We start from the raw sequence: 19,374 nt of genomic DNA on the forward strand, positions 1-19,374 counted from the left end.
CTGTAGACGTGGTCTTCTTGAGAAGACAAAGGATATATTAACCCCACAGAGATGAACGTTGCACTCAAAGGCAGATCCTTTCGTCGAAAGGTTGGCATGCAGACTGAGGCTCCACCCTTAACCTTTTTTTGGCCTTTCATGATGTGTAGTCAGCTTACGGACCTTGTTTTAACATGTATACTTAATGCGAAAGTCAAAGATCTGGGTTAGAGTGTTAAAAGGGAGGAGTTTGAAGTAGACACCAGATCGGGTGATTTGACACTCCGTGTAGTATATGCTCCAAATTCAGAAACTCAGACTTTTATGCTAAAAGCTTCACTAGGCTCGTCAACACCATGCTTCGCGTGAGCCGGAGCCCCAGGTTTTCCCCTTCTGCTTATGCGCGAAACCGAGTGACGTCATGAAGGCGAAGGTTGCCGCCGTCGCCGCTGACTCCGTCGCCTGACCCTTCGCCGCCGCCGTGCGCTACTGCACATGTGCGCCGCCGCTTCTTCTCCGTTTCTCCACCGTTTGCCCTTTGCTTCAGTCATGCATAGAGCGCATAGAACGCAAGGCTAGACGAGCGACCTTTCGCTTCGAGATATCCAGGCTTAGCCTTAGCTAAGCCTGGATATCTCGAAGTATTTGTAAAGTATTTGTAAAGTATACACGTCATTATAGACATCATATAGCAGCCTTCCCGACATTTCACTCCTCTGACGGTTGTCTACGGAGCAAGCACCGGAGTGGAAATGGGTTCTGCTTCACTGCGGATGAAAGCAGAACTGTGTTCTGCACATGCTAAATGGGTTGAACGGATATGAACTGAGTTTCTAGCGAAAGCTTTGGGTGTGGACGATCTAGCGTTGCATCGAACACAACCAGAATTCCGTTGAATACTTAAAAGTGCACCGGCGTTCTATATGCAGAACCTCCGTTCATGCCTGGCGCATGCGATGCCGGCAGACGCTTTTCCCGCTTCCCTCGGTCACCTCTCCTCGGCTCAAGCATGCGCAATGTGGACACAACCCAATGCATATTGGCTGGTGGTATTTGCAACTTCATAAGATGTTTGCTATGCAGTCATAGATTGATGACATCACATATAATCATTAATAATTCTTGTAATAAACTTTAAATATTTAGCTCATTAAAGACGAATATTTAGTGACGCCGAATATCTCAATATTCACCAATTACCTTTTGGTAATTGTTTTCATAATGATATTTTCTATTAATGAATATTAATCAGTATCAGTCTATATTGACATAACTATACATCACTTATGACTAACCATCGTAACTATGTATTAATAATCACTCCCTTTATGCACTTCACCCTTCTGCACTTGGTATGATGAGTCCTGAGGTCGCCAACTAATAGTGTCACACAGGCCGCATGTTTGGCGAGAATTGCGGCACCGTCATAGCCTATTAATGCTTTGTTATGAATAACATAGCAGTATTGCCAATAGCGCTGTGCTATTTTTCCCACAGTTTATACCGTTTGCAGCTACACCGGAAGAGACTCCAAAGGACGAACCTTCAGCTCCGGAAATAAAACACTTAAAGGTACGCCGAGCTATTTCCGTAGAACTGAACGAAGAACACTACAAGCAATCATGCGATCGATCTCATGATATAGCTCGTACAGCTTATGCCATGCATTGCGTTTTAGCGAATGTAACTAAGGGTTATATATTGGCAATGGTTCCATGTGGCCGCAAGCGTCAATCCTTGCCTTTCCAATAATGATATAGAACTTTAGGCATCTGGCCACGAGTAAGCATTGTTTTTATGCCATCCTTGCAAGCGGTAACAGTTAAGCAGCTTTTCGTTGGCGATTAGCAGAACACTTGTGGCATGTCTTAAGATAAAAATTTCCGGTAGATCAAGAAAACCACTTCCTCCATCTATCAAGTGTATTTGATTCCTTAAGGGCGCCATGAGGCCTTCAAAAGTAAATGTAAAGGAAAAGTAAAGTAAAAGTGAAAAAAGTGCGAAAAGTAAAGACGCAGTATTTTATACTAATGAGTGACTTCAATGCCAAGGTACGGAAAAAGCAGGCAGGAGACCATGCAGTAGGTGACTATGGCATTGGTTCAAGGAATAGCAGGGGGGAGTTACTAGTTGAGTTTGCAGAGCGCTATAACTGAAGAATCATGAATACCTTCTTCAGCAAACGGAAGAACCGGAAATGGACATGGAAAAGTCCTAACGGAGACTAAAAATGAAATTGACTTCATACTGTGTTCAACCCCCGCCATTATGCAAGATGTAGAAGTAATCGGAAAAGTGCGATGCAGTGACCACAGGATGGTGAGGTCCCGAATTAGCCTAAATCTGAAGAAGGAACGCAACAGATTGGAGAGAAAGAAACCCATCAACGGATTAGCGTTGAGGGGGAGGGCAGACGAGTTCAGGATCTCGCTACAGAACAGACATTCAGCTCTGAGGATGGCGATATTACCCTAGAAGCAATGACCAATAATTTCAGAGATAACATTACTGAGTGCGCTGTAGAAGTATGCGGTAGGATAGTTAGAGAGGGTACCGCTAAGCTGTCTAAGGAGACGAAATATTTGATTAAAAAACACCAGGGTATGAAAGCTTCCAATCCAACAGACCAGATAGAACTGGCAGAGATATCAAAGCTAATCAATAAGCGCAAGGTTGCCGATATAAGGAAGTATAACATGGAGAAAATTGAGCATGCTGTAAAGAGTGAAGGAAGCCTTAAAGCGGTAAAGAAAAAATTGGGCATAGGCAAAAACCAGATGTATACGATAAGGAACAAAGCGGGCAACGTCATCACGAATACGTACAAGATAGTCAAAGTAGCCGAGGAGTTCTATACAGCTCTCTACAGCTGTATAGAACTCTCTACAGCAGCCAAGGTAGTCAGGACCGTAATGTGATTGCGGTAGGAAAAAACAGTCAGACGTTCCACCAGTGACGAAGGACTAGGTCAAGAAAGCATTAGAAACTCTGAAAAGGGGAAACTCAACTGGAGAGGGTCAGATAACTACAGATTTGTTGAAGGAGGGGGGGGGGGGATATTGTGCTAGAAATACTGGTCACCCTGTATACGCAGTGCCTGATGTGATCGACGGTACCGGAACCATGGAAGAATGCCAACATTATCCTCATTCATAAGAAAGGGGACTCTAAGGACAATAAAACTTACAGACCAATAAGCTTACTGTCTGTTACGTATAAGGTATTTACTAAGGTAATCGCTAATAGAATCAGGACAACCTTAGACTGCAATCAAGCAAAGGATAAAGCAGGTTTTCGAAAACGGTACTCTACTATCAATCATATCCATACCATCAACGAGGGGATAGAAAAATGCTCGAAATATAACCAGCCCTTATACATAGCATTCATTGATTGCGAAAAGCATTTGACTCAGTTGAAACTTGATGCAGGCATTGCGAAATCAGGGGGTAGACGAGCCGTACGTGAAAGTGCTGGAAGATATATATATAGGGACTGCACAGCAACCATAGTTCTGCATAAAGAAAGTAACAAAATTCCCATAAAGAAAGGTGTTAGGCAAGGAGACACGATCTCCCCAGTACTATTCACAGCTTGCTTAGACGAAGTATTCAGAGTCTTGGAATGGGGGCACTTAGCGATATGGGTAAATGAAGAATACCTCAGTAATCTGCGATTTGCGGATGACATTGCCTTGCTAAGTAACTCGGGGGATGAACTGCAAATAATGATTGATGACCTAGACAGGAAAATTAGAAAGGTAGGCTTAAAAATCAATCTGCAGAAGACTAAGGTAGTGTTCAACAGCCTCAAGGAGGAACAGCTGTTTACGTTAGGCAGAGAGGCACTGGAAGTAGCAGGCGAATATGTCTACTTAGGACAGGGAGTAACTGCAGATTCGGACCATGAAAAGGAAATAACAATAAGATTGGGATGGAGCGCATTCGGCAAGCACTCGCAGATTATGACTAGCAGCTTACCGGTATCGCTCAAGAGGAAAGTATACAACAGTTGCCTCTTACCTGTACTCACCTATGGGGCTGAAACGTGGAGGCTAACCAATATGGTTCTACTTAAGTTGAGGACAACACAGAAAGCTATGAACCGAAAAATGGTAAGGGTAACATTAAGAGATAGGAAGCGTGCAGAGTGTGTCAGAGGAATAACTCAAGTTACTGACATTTTAGTGAAAATTAAGAAGACTAAATGGGCATGGGCAGGACATGTAGTGCAAAGAGAGGATAACCGATGGTCGCTTAGGGTAACAAACTGGATTCCAAGGGAAGGAAAGTGTAGCAGGGGGCGGCAGAACGGCAGGTGAGCGGATGAGGTTAAGAATTTCGCAAGGGTCAAGTGGATGCAGCTAGCACAGAACCGGGTGAATTGGAGAAATATGGGAGAGGTCTTCGCCCCGCATTGGGTATAGCCAGGATGATGATGATGATGAGGCCTCCAACTCCCGCTGAAAACCCAACCCTGCTCTCTGGTCACGCTCAGCAAAGAGGCTACTAGAAAGTGACCGAGCGAAAGAAACTGGCAATCAAAAGAAGACAGGACAGGCGCTAAGAGCGTTTCATTGAAACCCAGGCCTCCGTTTACGCAGAGAGCCGTCACGCGCCCAGTTATCAAAAACCATCATGACGTCCAGTTCAGCAAAATGCCCATTACATGAAAGTGGATTATAGCGCAGACAAACACAGGAAGAAACGAAGTGACACGACAGAGCTGTCACTTCGTTCCTTCATGTGTTTGTCTATCTGCGCAATCACCCAATTTTAACTAATACGCCAACAAGACTGCAGAAACGTTCTCGCAAGCCATTACATTCGTGAGTGGAGACCAGACAGAAGCAATGAAGGTAGCCCCAATAATTGTCCAATATTGGCAATGAGTTGGCAATCTCCAGTTCAACATAAAAGCTGTGCACTTCCAAGACAGTACAAATACAGTGTCTATGTTTTTGCCTCCTTTGCGTTGCTCCAAAACGGAAAACATTTCCGCTTTTCCGCTTTTTACTAAAGATTTTTATTTACCGCATTTGAAAAAGCGCCCACGAGCTAGCTGATGCTATCTGATATCGAGTGATAAATGGAATTGGTTTTTTGCTTAATTAGATGTCAACATTGTTTCTGGTAGCTGGGAACGTGATAACCTTTCTGTATGAACTGTGGCCTACATTTTAATAAGAGTTCGTGGTTGAGCGCTTGTCCAGTCAGCTAGGTGCCTTCTGTCGCGTCCCTCATCTCGTTTGCGCTGCCATGTTTTACAAGAGTACGTCTATTTTGCGTTGCATGTTCTTCTAGCGGGATCATTGAACGCCTGCCTCTGAGCAGAGGCAGGCGTTGAGAAAATGAAGTAGAGATATATGCCTAGATAATGAAACTGTACTTAGCGTGCGCGGGGAGTGTGTGAAGAGCAGATTTCAATAAATAGAAAAAAGAAAAATATTTTTCTAACACGTTTGATCTGAGCGCTGGCACTTGTAGACATAACAAAATGAATGAAACAAAATTTGCCATTTTTGAACAATGAGTATTGCCTAAATTTTCAATTTAGCGAACAGAGTGTTGTTTGTGTTATAACTGACGATCATTTGCTTAATAATTCATGTCGACATATACAATATCTTTTTTTCTTGTTTTTGTGCAGCAAAGGTTAAGCGCAACACTTGGAAATTTTATGCTCCAAATCTTCGTGGACGTAAGTAACTTCATTATACTATGATATATACCCTTCTCAAATATATTCAACTCCGGGTAAATTATTCGTTTCGTGCGAAAATCTAAGCAGAACTCACGCTCCGCCTTCAAGGGTGTTGAACAGTATACGTTTACGTGATTGTCGCTGCTATTGCGTTAGTGTGCACCACTTTGCGCTTTGAGTCTAATGTGTGTACAGGTAGTACGTGTACAGGCTTTGATTGAAAACCAAACGTCAGCGCCATCTAGGAGAAACGCTGCCTGGTGTCGAGAAGTCTACGCAATAAAAAGCTGCGCTAATAAGACACGGACGAAGGAAAGGTAGGACGCACACAAACCAAACGCTTCCTGCGTTTGTGTGCGTCCTACCTTTCCTTCGTCCGTGTCTTATTAGCGTATCTTTTTATTGCATTGAACTATGAACCAAATAGCCCGACAAATTTTACTCGAGAAGTCTACGCCACCGTTTACTCCCAATTACATCGCTGCCTATCCAATTCGTTTAGATTCACTTTGTGTGCGATTAGCGATTGTGTTCATAGCGATTAGCGCGCGATGACGCTGCCATAGCCGCCGCCGCTGTTGAACTCTCCGAATGGCTTGACTTCTGTGATCGTTGTACGGGCTCTGCTTACACGCCGAAGACTATCGTCTTAGTTGCACCGGCAGTCGCAGTGCCTGCGCGCATGTAAACAAGATGAAAAATGCTGAATACAGAATGAAAACTTGAATCCGGTCGCTTCATCATGGCCAGTTACTTGCAGTGCACAGAGCAGATGGCAGCGGAGCCGCAGCATAACATCTCTTTCCTTCCTTTAAAGAATACGAGCATGATCACGCGGTGCGGAATGCTCCCTTGACTCCAGCCGGCACTCACAACTGCCATCATTCTGCGCCGCACTTTGTTGAATCACGATAAGGGGGCTTTCACAAACTCGCGTCCTGCATAGACGATGGCTTGTTGATATGCAAGAGAAAAACACAATAATACATTTATAGCTGGCCAGTCGCTTCAGTGTGATCGCGCAGTAATTATGTCCCAATGCAATGCAGTTCTCAAAGCTTGTATGAGTCAATGCCTCGACGGACTTCACCAGAATTGAGTACATAAGGCTCCATAGTTTGCTGATTATGCAGCATGCGAAGTGTCCCTCGTAAAATGTTTCTCAGTTACTCCTAATGACCGCTTGGTTGCCGTCCTTAGCGTCGCCATATAATACGAGTGCAACAAAAGCAGTGCATGAAGGGTTGATCACAGTGGGTGGTAGCCGTGTGTGCATTTAAAAAATAAGCAAAACATGAGTACATTGCTCTCCTGCAATGAGGTAGTCCACGCGTATCGCTGAGATCAGCAAAATTTGCCTTTTTGAAATTGTGCGCTGCATGTTGATCTGAGAGTCGATATTCACTTGTAAAGGAAGAAAGATAATACTTATGAGCTCTCACTCAAGCTACGCTTGCACGGCACACTGGCAACCCAACAAAAAGCTTGAAGGCGACGGCAAGCCACTTTTTCCTGGAAACGCCTGATAATTTGTAGCGATCGGTGGTAGAGTGTCAAGATGGGCGCATAGGGCTAGAAAGGTGTGCAGCGCTCCACGTTCCAGAGGTAAACAATAACACGGAGTTAACTACGGGAGCTCTAATTTGAGAAAGCAGTGCAAGAATCCAGAGCTTAAAACTCCTGCAGCGAAAGAGAGCATGCGTCTAGAACTGACAGTGACGGTAATTGTACGTGCGTTCATACTGAGAATTCCAAACCTAACAGGGAACAGCCAAACCATTGGGCTGGCTGCTATGCGTGATTGTTTTCTCGTGTCTGAAAACAATGAAGCTGCCATTGGCATCACATATTCGGCAGTAGTCAGCTGCCGTAGAGGCTAAACGCGAAATACAGTCGCGAAGGGTAAGCCATGCTGGCAGCGTATATCCGCGGTGCCTCTATCTGCGTCATCTCACGCTACCTGCTATCATTACAGCGCATCGAACAGGAGCTAGCAGTTTGGAGATGCTGCGAGTTAAAATGGTGTTCAAGAAAAGGTCTACTGGCAGGCAGAGCTTCCACTAGATCGCACCGACCCGCGTGGTTCAATCCGAGGCATGGTGCATTTTATTTTGTGCTCGACTGTACATACCGTAAGGTCGGCGTTGGAGGATCAGGTTTTATTGCAGGTCTGAAGCCCTGGTCGCACACTGTAGCGATCCACACATCGCAATGACGATAGTTATCTACAAGAGAATGCAGGATGAAGATGAAGCAGCACGTTCGCCCGTGTCAAAGATGAAGCGCCATTCAGTGCTCACACTATTTTGCCCGCACTGTTGAAGCGGTCCGCCTGGCCGCAATTAATGAATAAAAGGCTTCATGCGTGAAACGTGAACAATATCAGTGCCACGGTAATGACTGCCCGGAGGAGGGTAAACAGGAGAGACGCGGTAGTTGACCGGGGAGGTTTTTTACATGAACTGAGTGAGGACCAATGTAACGACGCTGGAACTTGTCACAAAGGCCAGGAGTGCGTAATGGTGTCTAAAGTAACACCTCGTCACCGGGACCGAAGGAAAATTGGCGTGGGTCGCATCATAGCGGCACTTGCGGTCTTCCTGGCTGGCTTCTGTGTTGAAACGAGCAAGCCAGCGAAATCTGGCCCCTCGGGAAATAAAGAGGTCCGGAAGATATGATGAGGAACTGGCATGTTTAGAAAGAAAAGAGGAATTAAGAAGGGCAGTAGGAGAACGGCGTAAACGAGGAAAAACAGGGAGTAACATGTGGTACGCTGTACGGCCATATTGTAGGTCAACGTAACAAAAGGAAGTAATACGTCCCAGTTTCGGTGGTCCTGGCCAACGTACATAACAGCATGTCAGAAAGTGAGCGGTAGAACGCTGAGTCAACCCATTGGTCTGCGGGTGATAGCTGGAGGTCAATTTGTAATGTGTGGTTGAGACCTCAAAAACTTCGGCTACAATCGTAGACATAAATGTCCGACCGCGGTCACTGAGAAGCACTGCAGGGGCCCCATGGCGAAGTACAAGGGATTCCAAAAAGAAGGTCGCGACCTCAGGTGCTGAGCCATTAGGCAGGGTAGCGGTCTCAGCGTAGCGTGTTAGATGGTCGACGGCGGTGACCATCCAACGATTATTTCGTGCGGACAATGGAAGCGGCCCGTATACGTCTATCCCAACAACGGCTAAAGGAGTAGCAGAGCAAGGTAGAGGATGTAGTATGCTAGCAGGAGATGAAGTTGGCTGTTTGCGGCAATGGCATGGCAGACAAGAGGCGACGTATTTTGCCACGCCAGAAGAAACGGGTTTACACGCGGTTGTAAGTTTTATGAAAGCGTAAGTGCCCGTTTGTAGCATGATCGTTAATAGCCGCAAGGACATGGGTGCGAAGCGCACTCGGGATAATGGGTACCCAATGGATGCCTTCAGAGCAATAAATATAACGGGAGAGCACGCCATTGTCAAGTTTTTACCTTCCTTTAGTTCCCTGCTCATCATAGCGGTAAGAAGGTGAGAAGAGCCGTTAAGAAGGTCGATTAGATAACGGCAGTAGGAATCTGCTCGCTGGTGGGAAATAATGGTGTAGTGATCTGGGGCAGCGGCCGGAGGAACACTGGTGATGGTTGGAGCCCTGGCCGATATTGGGATGTCGAGGGTGCACGCAGGAAGGTGCGAAGAAGCACTAGGTGGCGATTCTGGAAGCGGGCAACGAGAAAGAGCATCGGCATCTCGATGTTTGCGACCTGATTTACATGTGGCATTGAACGTGTATTCCTGCAAATGCAGAATCAAACGGCCCAGGCGTCCAGTCAAATTAATGAGGGTGGAGAACCAACACAGAGCGTGGTGATCGGTAACAGTGGGGAAATGGCGGCAGTGAGGTAGCAGCGGAATTTCTGAATTGCCCAAACAAGGGCGGTGCGCTCTTGCTCAGTGATGGTGTAGTACCGCTCCGCTGGTGTTAGAGTTCGATAGGCAAAGGCAATTACCTTCTCCGGAGAAGCGGTATCGCGCTGCAGAATTACGGCGCCGATACCAAGGCGGCTGAAATCGGTGCGGAGAATAGAGCCAGCAGTGTCGTCGAAGTGAGCGAGAACAGGGTAAGAAGGGAGGACATTCTTCGGGGTGTGAAAAGCTTTCTCGCATTCCTTGGACCAATTGAAATTAGTACGGTGAGCATTAGGGTGGTGTAGTTGTGCAGTAGGGGTAGCGAAGTTGCGATAGAAACGGTGAAATTATGAAGATAGGGTAAGGAAACTGCTTATATCCTTAGTGCGCTGAGGCTGTGCGTATTTCAAAACTGCAGCAAGCTTGTCAGGGTCGGGTCGAATGCCATCGTGACTGACGAGTTGGCCTAGGATCTTGATTTCTTTCTTGGAGCAATTACAATTGTTCAAGGGGGAATAAATGATAGGGAAAAGTCAAAGAGAAGATAACTATGTGGTCCAGTTAGTACAAGCATGTTTTCCACTTCAGTTCTCTAAGAAAAGTGTCGTCCATGCGCTCAAACGTAGCGGGGCATTTCAGAGTCGAAAAGGCATGACATTGAATTCGTAAAACCCATCTGTATAGTAGCGAATGCAGTTTTTTTCTTTGTCGGCTTGGTGCATCGGAATCCGCCAGTAACCGGAACGCAAATCCAAAAAGGAGAAATATTCGGCGACCTGAAGACAGTCGAAGGAGTCGTCAATTCGTGGCATATATATATATAGGATAAACATCTTTGCGAGGGACTTTGTTAGGTGCTCGGTAGTCAACACAAAAACTCATCGACCCATTTTTGTCTTACCAAAACGACCGGAGATGACCAGGGGCTAGCTGAGGGCAGAATAATGTCTCGTCGGAGCATATCAGTCACATTATCTTCTATGATTTTAAATTCTGATAAGGAAACATGGCATTGGCGGTGGCTAACGATAGAAGTACCTTCTGTGATGATGCGGTGCTGTGCAGCATAATTTCGGCCCAAGGTCAGAAAAGTGACGTCAAAGGAGGCTTGCTGTTTCCTAAGTAATTCCTGCAAAGCTTGGCGGTCAGACGCTGGAAGGTCAGGATTGATGGTGCCAAAAAGAACACAGAGAGAGGCACCGGAAGAAGCTGCTGGTGAGAAAAAGGGGGCGGTATGGGCGGTGGGGGACACAGGTTGAATGTCCAGGGCACAAGGAAAACATTTCCCTTTAGTCAGAACAATGGGCTCTGGGAAAGTGTTGAAAGCAGGCAAGAGCGCTGGAAGTCCTCAAACTTAACAACACATGGTGGTAACGAGATTCCACGGGTTAGATGGCGATCAGAAGGCACGATTAGCACGTCCCCGTTATCAATGTCAGTAGAAGTAAGCTCGACAAGTTGTTCGCATCCAAGGGGCAACACTGAGTTAGTAGCGGCAAGCAGGCGATGACGGGGCTCGAGAGGTTCAGAAGATAATCGCTCTCGTTCACATAGATGATCCTGTAACGACACAAAATGCTGGCTGATGCTGCAGACAGCAAATCCCAGCCTAAAATAATTGGATGAGCGCACAGCGACATCATGGCAAATTGTACATGGTGGCGCACACCGTCAACAAAAACTCGCACAGCGCACTTAGCAGAAGGCCGAATGATTGCACCATTAGCTCACGGAGTTCAGGTTGATCGTAAGGCGTTTTTACTTTTCGCAAGCGGGAGCACAAGTCAGTGTGTATCACAGAAATAGCGGCGCCTGAATCAAACCCTCAAGAGATAAACCTTCAACCCAAAATAAAATCATATTGGGAGAACGTTCCGGAGGATTTTAAGGATGGCCGAAGAGTTCAGTTCGCAGTGGTCAGATTTCTGATAGGAAGGAAGGGGCGTCAGAAAAGCTTGGCGCAGCGGCGAGGTTGAGCGGCGAAAAGACGAAGGAGAATGGCGTCTTGGAGGCCTGTAAGCACCAGGCGGAGCGGGGCTTTCTGGCGGGGGTGATGAACATCAGAGATAATCATGGAATCAACGGTGGTTAGAGCCGGAGAAGCGAGGAGGGTAGTCTGTCAAATAGGTCGTAGCCGCAGCGTTCATTTTGGAGCCTGCGACGACAGAGACGGGAAATATGGCCTCGGTACCAGGAGTAATAACAAGCAGGGCGAGCTGGGCGCCAGGTGGAGTAGTATGTCTCCGCCGTGGCAGCTGGTGTCAATGCGGCAACATGAGCCGTGGTAGGCGCCGGTGGCGTATACTCTCCAAATGCAGGCGTCAAGGACGTGACCTGGGCGTAAGTTGGCACATGACATATGGTAGGAGCGGTCATTGTTGCTGGGGAAGAAGTCATAGAGGCCAGCTCTTCTTTGACAATGCTACGCAGGCCAGCAGTTGAAGGATGTAGCTCAGATGCAGAGCTGTACAAATTACATTGAGCCAAGAGCTCTTCACAAAATAATCCGCGGAGAAGCGGACGGAGGTTTGAATCGGCAGTGGAACCAAAGAAAATGGGATCAGGATGCAGGCGTATTGACTGTAGTTCGTCCAGGCGTTGGCAAGCCGAATGATGGCGTCGATGCTGGTAGCGTTCGGCACGGCCAGGGCTTTAAAGGTAAGTGGCCCAATACCTGCAGGGGACAAAGGGGACATGCCGAACCCGCTCGGCCTCTGGCATGGTGTCATTTATGCGCCGAATAAGTGCGAGAATCTCTTCAATATCAGAAGAATAAGTCTCATTTGACCGCTCAAGTCGGGCATCTAGCTTCTTCTTGGCGGATTCTGTGCGAACAGTAGGAGCGTAGAAATAATGGCGTAACTTTTGTCTGAAAGTAGTCCAGTCTGGAATCGTCGATCCATGGTTTAGGAACCACGTTTTGGCCACATCCGTCAAGTAAAAGGACACAATTCAGCTTAAGAAAATCGCCCCAACGGTTGAAAGAACTGGCCGAGTCGTAGCTGTCGAGCCAGTCATCAGAGTCATCGACGCGGAGACCGGCGAACATCTGCAGATCGCGCTGACGGCTGCTCACAGTCCAAGTGGCAAGGGGAGCTGGGGTGGAGTTGGAAGAAGCCAGAACAGCGGAGTGGCCCTCTTGAGTCATGACAATGGTGGTCGGGCTGAAACGACGGCCAGAACGGAGCTAAAGGTAGATGCAGGGGACGAAGCAGTTGGGAAATCATGGCGCATCTCCACCACGTGTAAGGTCGGGCTTGGCGGATTAGATTTTATTGCAGATCTGAAGCCCCGGTCACACACTGTCGCGAACCACACTCAGTGATGACGATGGGTATCTACAAGAGAGAGCAGGATGAAGATGAAGCAGCACGTTCACCCATGTGAAAGATGAATTGCCATACAGGGCTACAAATACTTACATATATATATATATATATATATATATATATATATATATATATATATATATATATATACCGGGTGACCTAGCTGACTTGGATCAAGGGTTACAAAGAAAAACGTAATACTTGAGATAGCCAGGTAAACCAGCTACATACAGCTGCCAGCCGTCTTGCGCACCAGAAGCAATCTTCTGTTTTGCAAACAAATAACAGTTTTTAAGATTATTTTTGTAATTTGCCTAATATTGACTATGGACATTGATTTGGAAAGTTGGAGACCACTTTCAGAAACCCCCATTTCATTTATTTCGATATACAAATTCGCATTTTTTTTTTCAAGCTTCAAAACAGCTCGCGAAATGCAAAAAGAAATCAAGTTACAAATGCATTTACGAGCCACGGCTGTGCTGCTCTGATTTAGTGAACCAAATCGCCTACGGCCGGCAGTGTTTCGATGGCCCCATTTGAACGTTAGACTCTAAGTTGGCGATGGCTGCAGCCCGCTCAGCCAGATGGACGCACTATCTGCAACTTGCACTTTCACATGGGCCGACTGGCTCACGCGGGCGAAGAAACGACCGCAGACATATCGGCCTGCCACTGGTAGCGACGACCGCAGCTGATTTTGGTCTCTCACGTCATAGTTGAGAGCAGGCAAGCCGTACTGTGCGAATTCCCTAATCACGGAATTGTTTTTGCAATTGGCGGGGTTTCTTTGGAGCTCGGAAAAGGAATACATGTGAGAAGATCTTTATGCCGAATAAATGTAATGGGGTTTTCTGAAGATTGAACAACTGGCCCCTGTCAAACTCGTGTTTTCAGCTCCTGAAATGCAAGTCGACCTGACTGCGAAAAAAGAGTGGTGTATCACGAGATATGTTACAAAGTTCGTTGAATGTATGAAATATGTTGTGCACAGCATACCACTGGCAAGTGGAAAAAATACATAGGACAAGAGGAAGCTGCTTGAATGAACGCTTTCGTGACCATCGTTACAATGTAAAGATAGAAAGGTGTTTTTTTTGACGTACACTGCAGAAAATGTCAAGATTGTGCACCTACCTATGAGGCATGCAATGTCACAGCTACTAATTCTTGCAAACTTACCTGAGAAATCATTGAATCAGAAGTCATAGAGAGCTTAGGTGACGTGTGCATCGCGAAACCATCGATATATCATAAGGAACTCGGGCTATCTCGTTGGGCTGTCTCGTAAGGAACTAAATTATCCAAGAAACTATTCAAATTATTTGCCTCCTGCGCCCGCGCAAAGTATCGCCACTTCATCTATATTGACCGCTCCGCGGTTCAAAGTAAACAGTTGGGGGTTAGCGCATCTGTGTCTCTTTTCTTTTCGCTTCCTGTATCTGCGCTACTTTTGTTTGGCATGTGTTACTAACAAGTCCAAACTGCCACCTCAATGAATTTCTGAAGGTGCTCTCCAACTTTGCAAATCACATGTTTAAGGTCAATATTAGGAATTTGAGCAAATAGCATAATGAAATAATAAATTATTTCCGAAACAAAAACGTTCCTACAGTGCGAAAGATGGTCGGCAGATGTATGCAAATGATCTTCTAGGGCTATCTCAATCGTTTATTTTTTTTATCCCTTAGTCCAAGGTAGCTGGGACACTCGGGTATCCAAGCTAAATTTAGCCAACTGTTGAAAGATCAGAAAATTTGAGGTGGGGGAGAGAAACCACTTGTATACAGCTGCCAACCATCTGGCGCTCCACAGGCAATTTTTTATTTTACAATTAACTAATGAGCAATTAGGCCAATTGTGTAAAATTTTGTATTAACTTTAGACAATGAATGACAACCTTCTTTTATTTCCGATACATAAAGCCTTGCGCGCATCGTTCTTTCGAGCTGCAAAGAAAGCCCACGAAATACAAAATATATCCCGTGATTGAAGCATTCGCCTGCCGTGATTGTGATGCTCTCAACCGTGGTTTGAGTGAACGAAATTAGCGGCCATAGCTCGATAGCCTAGATACAGTGGTAGGCTGATATGTTGTCGATGATTGCACCATCTAGCTAACTAACTATAGTAACTAGCACCACCACGTGCACTGGCCACTTGCAGCAGACGAGGAAACCGTCTAAGACATTAGCCTTCCGCTGCATTGGGGCCGTGGTGCAACGGCCACAGCAGCTTTCGTTCACTGAAGCCTCGTTTGAGAGCAGCCTTATCATGGCTCGCGAATGCGCCATTCACGTGATATTTTTTTTTTGTAGATCGCGGCTATTTTACACATTTAAAGATACACGTAAAGCTATTTTGATCGGAAACAAATGGAACGGGTGCTTCACAAGCTGCTCTACCACTCTGAAAACTACATTTATTCTCTAAAGGAAATAGCTAAAAAATCAGAAATATGATGCTTTTTATTCATTTGCAGAATTAAACAAAATGCCTCTGGCAAGCCAGATGGTCGGCAGGTGTATACTAGAAGTCTCTCAGGCCTACCCCACATGTTTTCTTTTTAACACTTACCTAATGTTATCTTGAACACGCTGTATTTGTGTTTATTGCTACTATGTAGATCATGATGGATATTTACTGAATTTGACATCGGCCAATTCAGATTTAAGTTGTACTACATCGCAGTCATCAAGAAATATATTACGCAGCTGTGCAATCGACACGTTTTCCCTGCATCTCTAAGTAGCAGAGCTAAAGGTCCATATTCGGGGGCAGCAGCGTCGAGCCTAGATTGAATTTTGTGTTATCAGATATTAGGTACAGATCGCAAATCACCTGCATATTTTCCTCTTTCTCCTCTTTTGGTGAACCTCCCCTCACACCTCCTTCCCGCTATGTGTTGCCATCTATGGCACTGTGGTCATTATATGAGAAATAATATTTCGCATATTGTAGTTATGTAACGCACTATTATCAAAATGTTCAAGCAAATCGTGAAATTATTTTTGAAGTTTATTTTTGCTAACACCTGTAGTTAGGCTTGAATTGAAAACAAAAAAAAAACATTTTCTCAGAGAAGGAAACTTTAGCAGTGAATATTCTAGCCTTAAGTGGGGAGCTGTGTGAATATTTTAATTGACGTATGCAAAAAAATATTCAAAACGAATTTCAGTATGAAAAGTATACTAGCCTACAATTTCTTGCTACAAACTCCTTTTAACATATTTTAAAAGATGATGATTCGTGCGAGAGTTATTCGACGCCTTCTTTAGAGCATGAAACCTGTCAAGGCTAAAAAATAGAAGCAATAAAGTGCAAGATATGTACATTTCAGGCCCTTCTCCTACATTGAGAACGCCATTGAGCATTATCTGCGTAATTTGAAATTTGCGCCCAAGTAGTAAATACCAGTCTTTCCACGAACTTCACAAAAATCATTAACTGATCCCCTCGCAATTATCTTAGCCCTTAGAAACAGCTTGTGGACCTCCACAATAGTGCCGAGTGCTTCAATAGATTGAGAGAACTGCGGACGGGCCTCAAAAGCATATTGCTGCTTGTATTATGGTGTATGTACCTTCTTTTTCTTTTAACCTGCTCTGTTCTTTTCAGTCCCTCACATCACATATTTCTCTTTCTGTTCCTCATGATCCCGTTTTTGCTCCGTCCCAATTTAGCGGTATATGGAAATTTGATACGAGATACCGTGTGGCTGGCAAATATCGTTACACTTCATATTTGATTATTTTTACAAGCAAATAACCGTTTACCACTGCACGAGGAACTGGTCAGGCGCCAGCTCCTATAAGCTGCATTCTTACAACAACTTAGGCCTAATGCGTATAGGTGTGTTTTTTCCACAAAACCATGCATCTATACTATAGTCTCAAAACTTAAACAGGTTTATTCGTAAACGATTGAGACGGATACCACTGGCGTGCGTCCAAAGGTTGCATTCAAACCTTTATATGTGGGCTCCTAAGCTATCGCGTCATATCGCGTCATATCCTTAAAGACGGAACCTAACTGTCCCCCATACTTTTTCTGTTAAGGACCAATTCACGAACAAGGTAAAGTGCATGCCCGTACGTTGTCTACATTGACAGGTATGAGGAAAACAAACTTTTTAAAGGACCGCTGCGGGCTGGTGCGTCTTCAAAATCTAAATTGCTGGTTTCTTTAAATATCTGAGCAGCCCTTCATTTTAATAAAAGTCCGAGTATTTAGGTGCCTCGTTATATGTTATTTTCTAAATCATACTGAATACTTTAAACAATATTCATCCTTCTTTCACCTGCAACACAATTAATAAAAATGCGCGTTGGCAGCGTCGAGATTTAATATTTTAATCTAAACAATATCCGTTGGAGGCTAATTTTGCCAGCAGGCTTCTAGCTCTCAGTATAAATGGTTAAAGGTCCAGTGTCAGCGACCTTCATTCGCAGGTTTGAATTTGTCACCTCGTGATTAAGTTCTACATCGAGAGCTACTACGAGCCCGTGGCAAGATTTAGTCCGGAGTGACATGACCATACATGTAACGCAGAGTGGATGTCAAAGGTGGTACTTTTAGAAAAAGAAAAAACCAAGAAAGAAGTTCAGTGCCCATACCGAAGGCACCTGTAGATTTTCATATAGCGAGGGCTGTTAAAAGACGAATGTTTTCCGCTGTGGATAATGTATGAGGCTGACTAGGAAGTTAGGAGAGTTTGATCAAAGGGACGATGTTGTGCCTAGTCCGAAAGCACTAGTTCAAGTGCATCTCAACTCCTTATATCTAGACATAAAGCTGGGCTAGTTGGTGTGTCATAATTAGTTCGAAAAATCAGCGCATGTTGCTGTCATCCTTTCTTCTCCTATGTCTGCGTCACCGTTTCATGCGGTATTCGTTTAAATAACCTTAAAGCTGGAGCTGTTGAGCGCCGCAAAGTTGCAGCTGTGTCATATGAAGCAGTTTACCATGCATTGAGGACCCTTTGATCCGAGTGAAGTGATGCTCACTAGCAAACACTATGTGAAGCGTATCTCAGTTTTTAAGCTAAAGGTATCGAGTGAGCATCAGAAGGGTATTGTTGTATAGCAATGAGGTTTGCTTACCACGAAGCAAATAATGGTGCTGAAATAAGCCCAGTCTGAAAGCACTAGTTGAACTCTGTCTCATTTCCTTATAGCGAAGTGTGCTTAGCGGCTTCTTCTGTGTTTTTCTCCTTTCTAGCAGTTCAAATAATAGAGGTAGTAGTAGGGAGAAACAAGTCCCTAAGCCTAGGTGTCTTTGTATGCTACAATCTGAGTTGTTTTACATCAAAAAATTAAAGACGTCAATTGCATGAGCTAAATACCAGTCCTCACTGCGGCAACCGCAATGTGAGCTTTATTTTTTCCTTTTCTCTGCGCAGTGTTTCGTCATATGGCGGATACAGATTTACGCCACCAAGTTGCCGGGAGCTTGACGGCCACAGAAATCAAAGCCCGGCAAGCAGGCTCCGTGCTCTCGCCGTCTTCCGAGTCGTGTAATCGCCAATACATTTTTATGCTTCTGTAATTTGACGAGCAAAATATGAAAATTGTAAGGAATGTAAGCTTCAGTTTTTAAATACAATACATATAAGACGGGTCCTAGCTAATGGTAACCAAAATTCCAAGCCAACTATACCTGCCTTCTTCCAGTATATCTGACTGAGAGGTTAAGAGGATATAATAAGGATTTGGGTTATTCGAAAGAACTAAACCTGCCACTTCTCTGCCTCAAATACATTAAAACGCATAATAAGATGCAGATCCCTGTTCTAGAAGTGCAGGACTTGCAGCAAAAATAAAGACCCTGTAACCAGAGAGAAATGAAGCGAAGGGATTCCCAGAACTTGAATTAGCGCCTTACCCTTTCTAAGGAAGAGCTGGCATTTTTGGCCAGGCGAAAAAAGAATTAGGAGATTCGGTTCCGGCGCACTGCACTTAGTTTCACGCATCGAGTCCTGCATATATCTGCTTATTTCTGAAAATAAAATCAGCTGTCTGTCAGCGCTCCGTCTCTGTGTACTCTATCGTCGACCATCGTGCTGTTAAACTCAAACGAGCAAACAATCGAAGTAAAAACGCCTTCACTGCTATAGTTTTTACGATGCTTGCAAAGGGCTCCCCATACCACTTTTTCCGGTTTCTCAGAAGTGTGATTGCGAAGCGACAGTCAGCAAGATATTGGTTGCACGATCTCCCGATGTCAAAGGCGACTTTTGTCAAAAGCTTTTCAAAAAAGGAACAGGTTGCAGTGGAGCTGCAACCGTACCAACCGACTTGTCACATGACGGACATAGTGTGCGTCCCTATGAGTTGCTCAACACGTGCGTCTGTTTACTGCCATTGCTGTATCTCTCGCAGTTCACTCTCGATGTGGCTAACTCTATGATGATATTCATGAACGGCGTCTACAAGGCGTGGTCAAAACCTTTCGGGGTGGACATTTCTCTTCGG

The 19,374-nt window shown here is 45.0% G+C and overlaps 1 long non-coding RNA gene across 1 annotated transcript; it reads left to right on the forward strand.

Annotated features, from left to right (window-relative positions):
• Positions 1-1,308: 1,308 nt before the first annotated feature.
• LOC146181108 (uncharacterized) lies at positions 1,309-18,924 on the forward strand. Its single transcript, XR_014700410.1, has 3 exons — positions 1,309-1,551; positions 5,629-5,679; positions 18,303-18,924. It is a non-coding gene; the product is annotated as an uncharacterized LOC146181108 (long non-coding RNA).
• Positions 18,925-19,374: the final 450 nt, after the last annotated feature.

This window comes from Amblyomma maculatum, chromosome 8, assembly GCF_055883805.1.
Source record: "Amblyomma maculatum isolate TAMU_Amacu chromosome 8, ASM5588380v1, whole genome shotgun sequence".
Classification (NCBI taxonomy): domain Eukaryota; kingdom Metazoa; phylum Arthropoda; class Arachnida; order Ixodida; family Ixodidae; genus Amblyomma; species Amblyomma maculatum.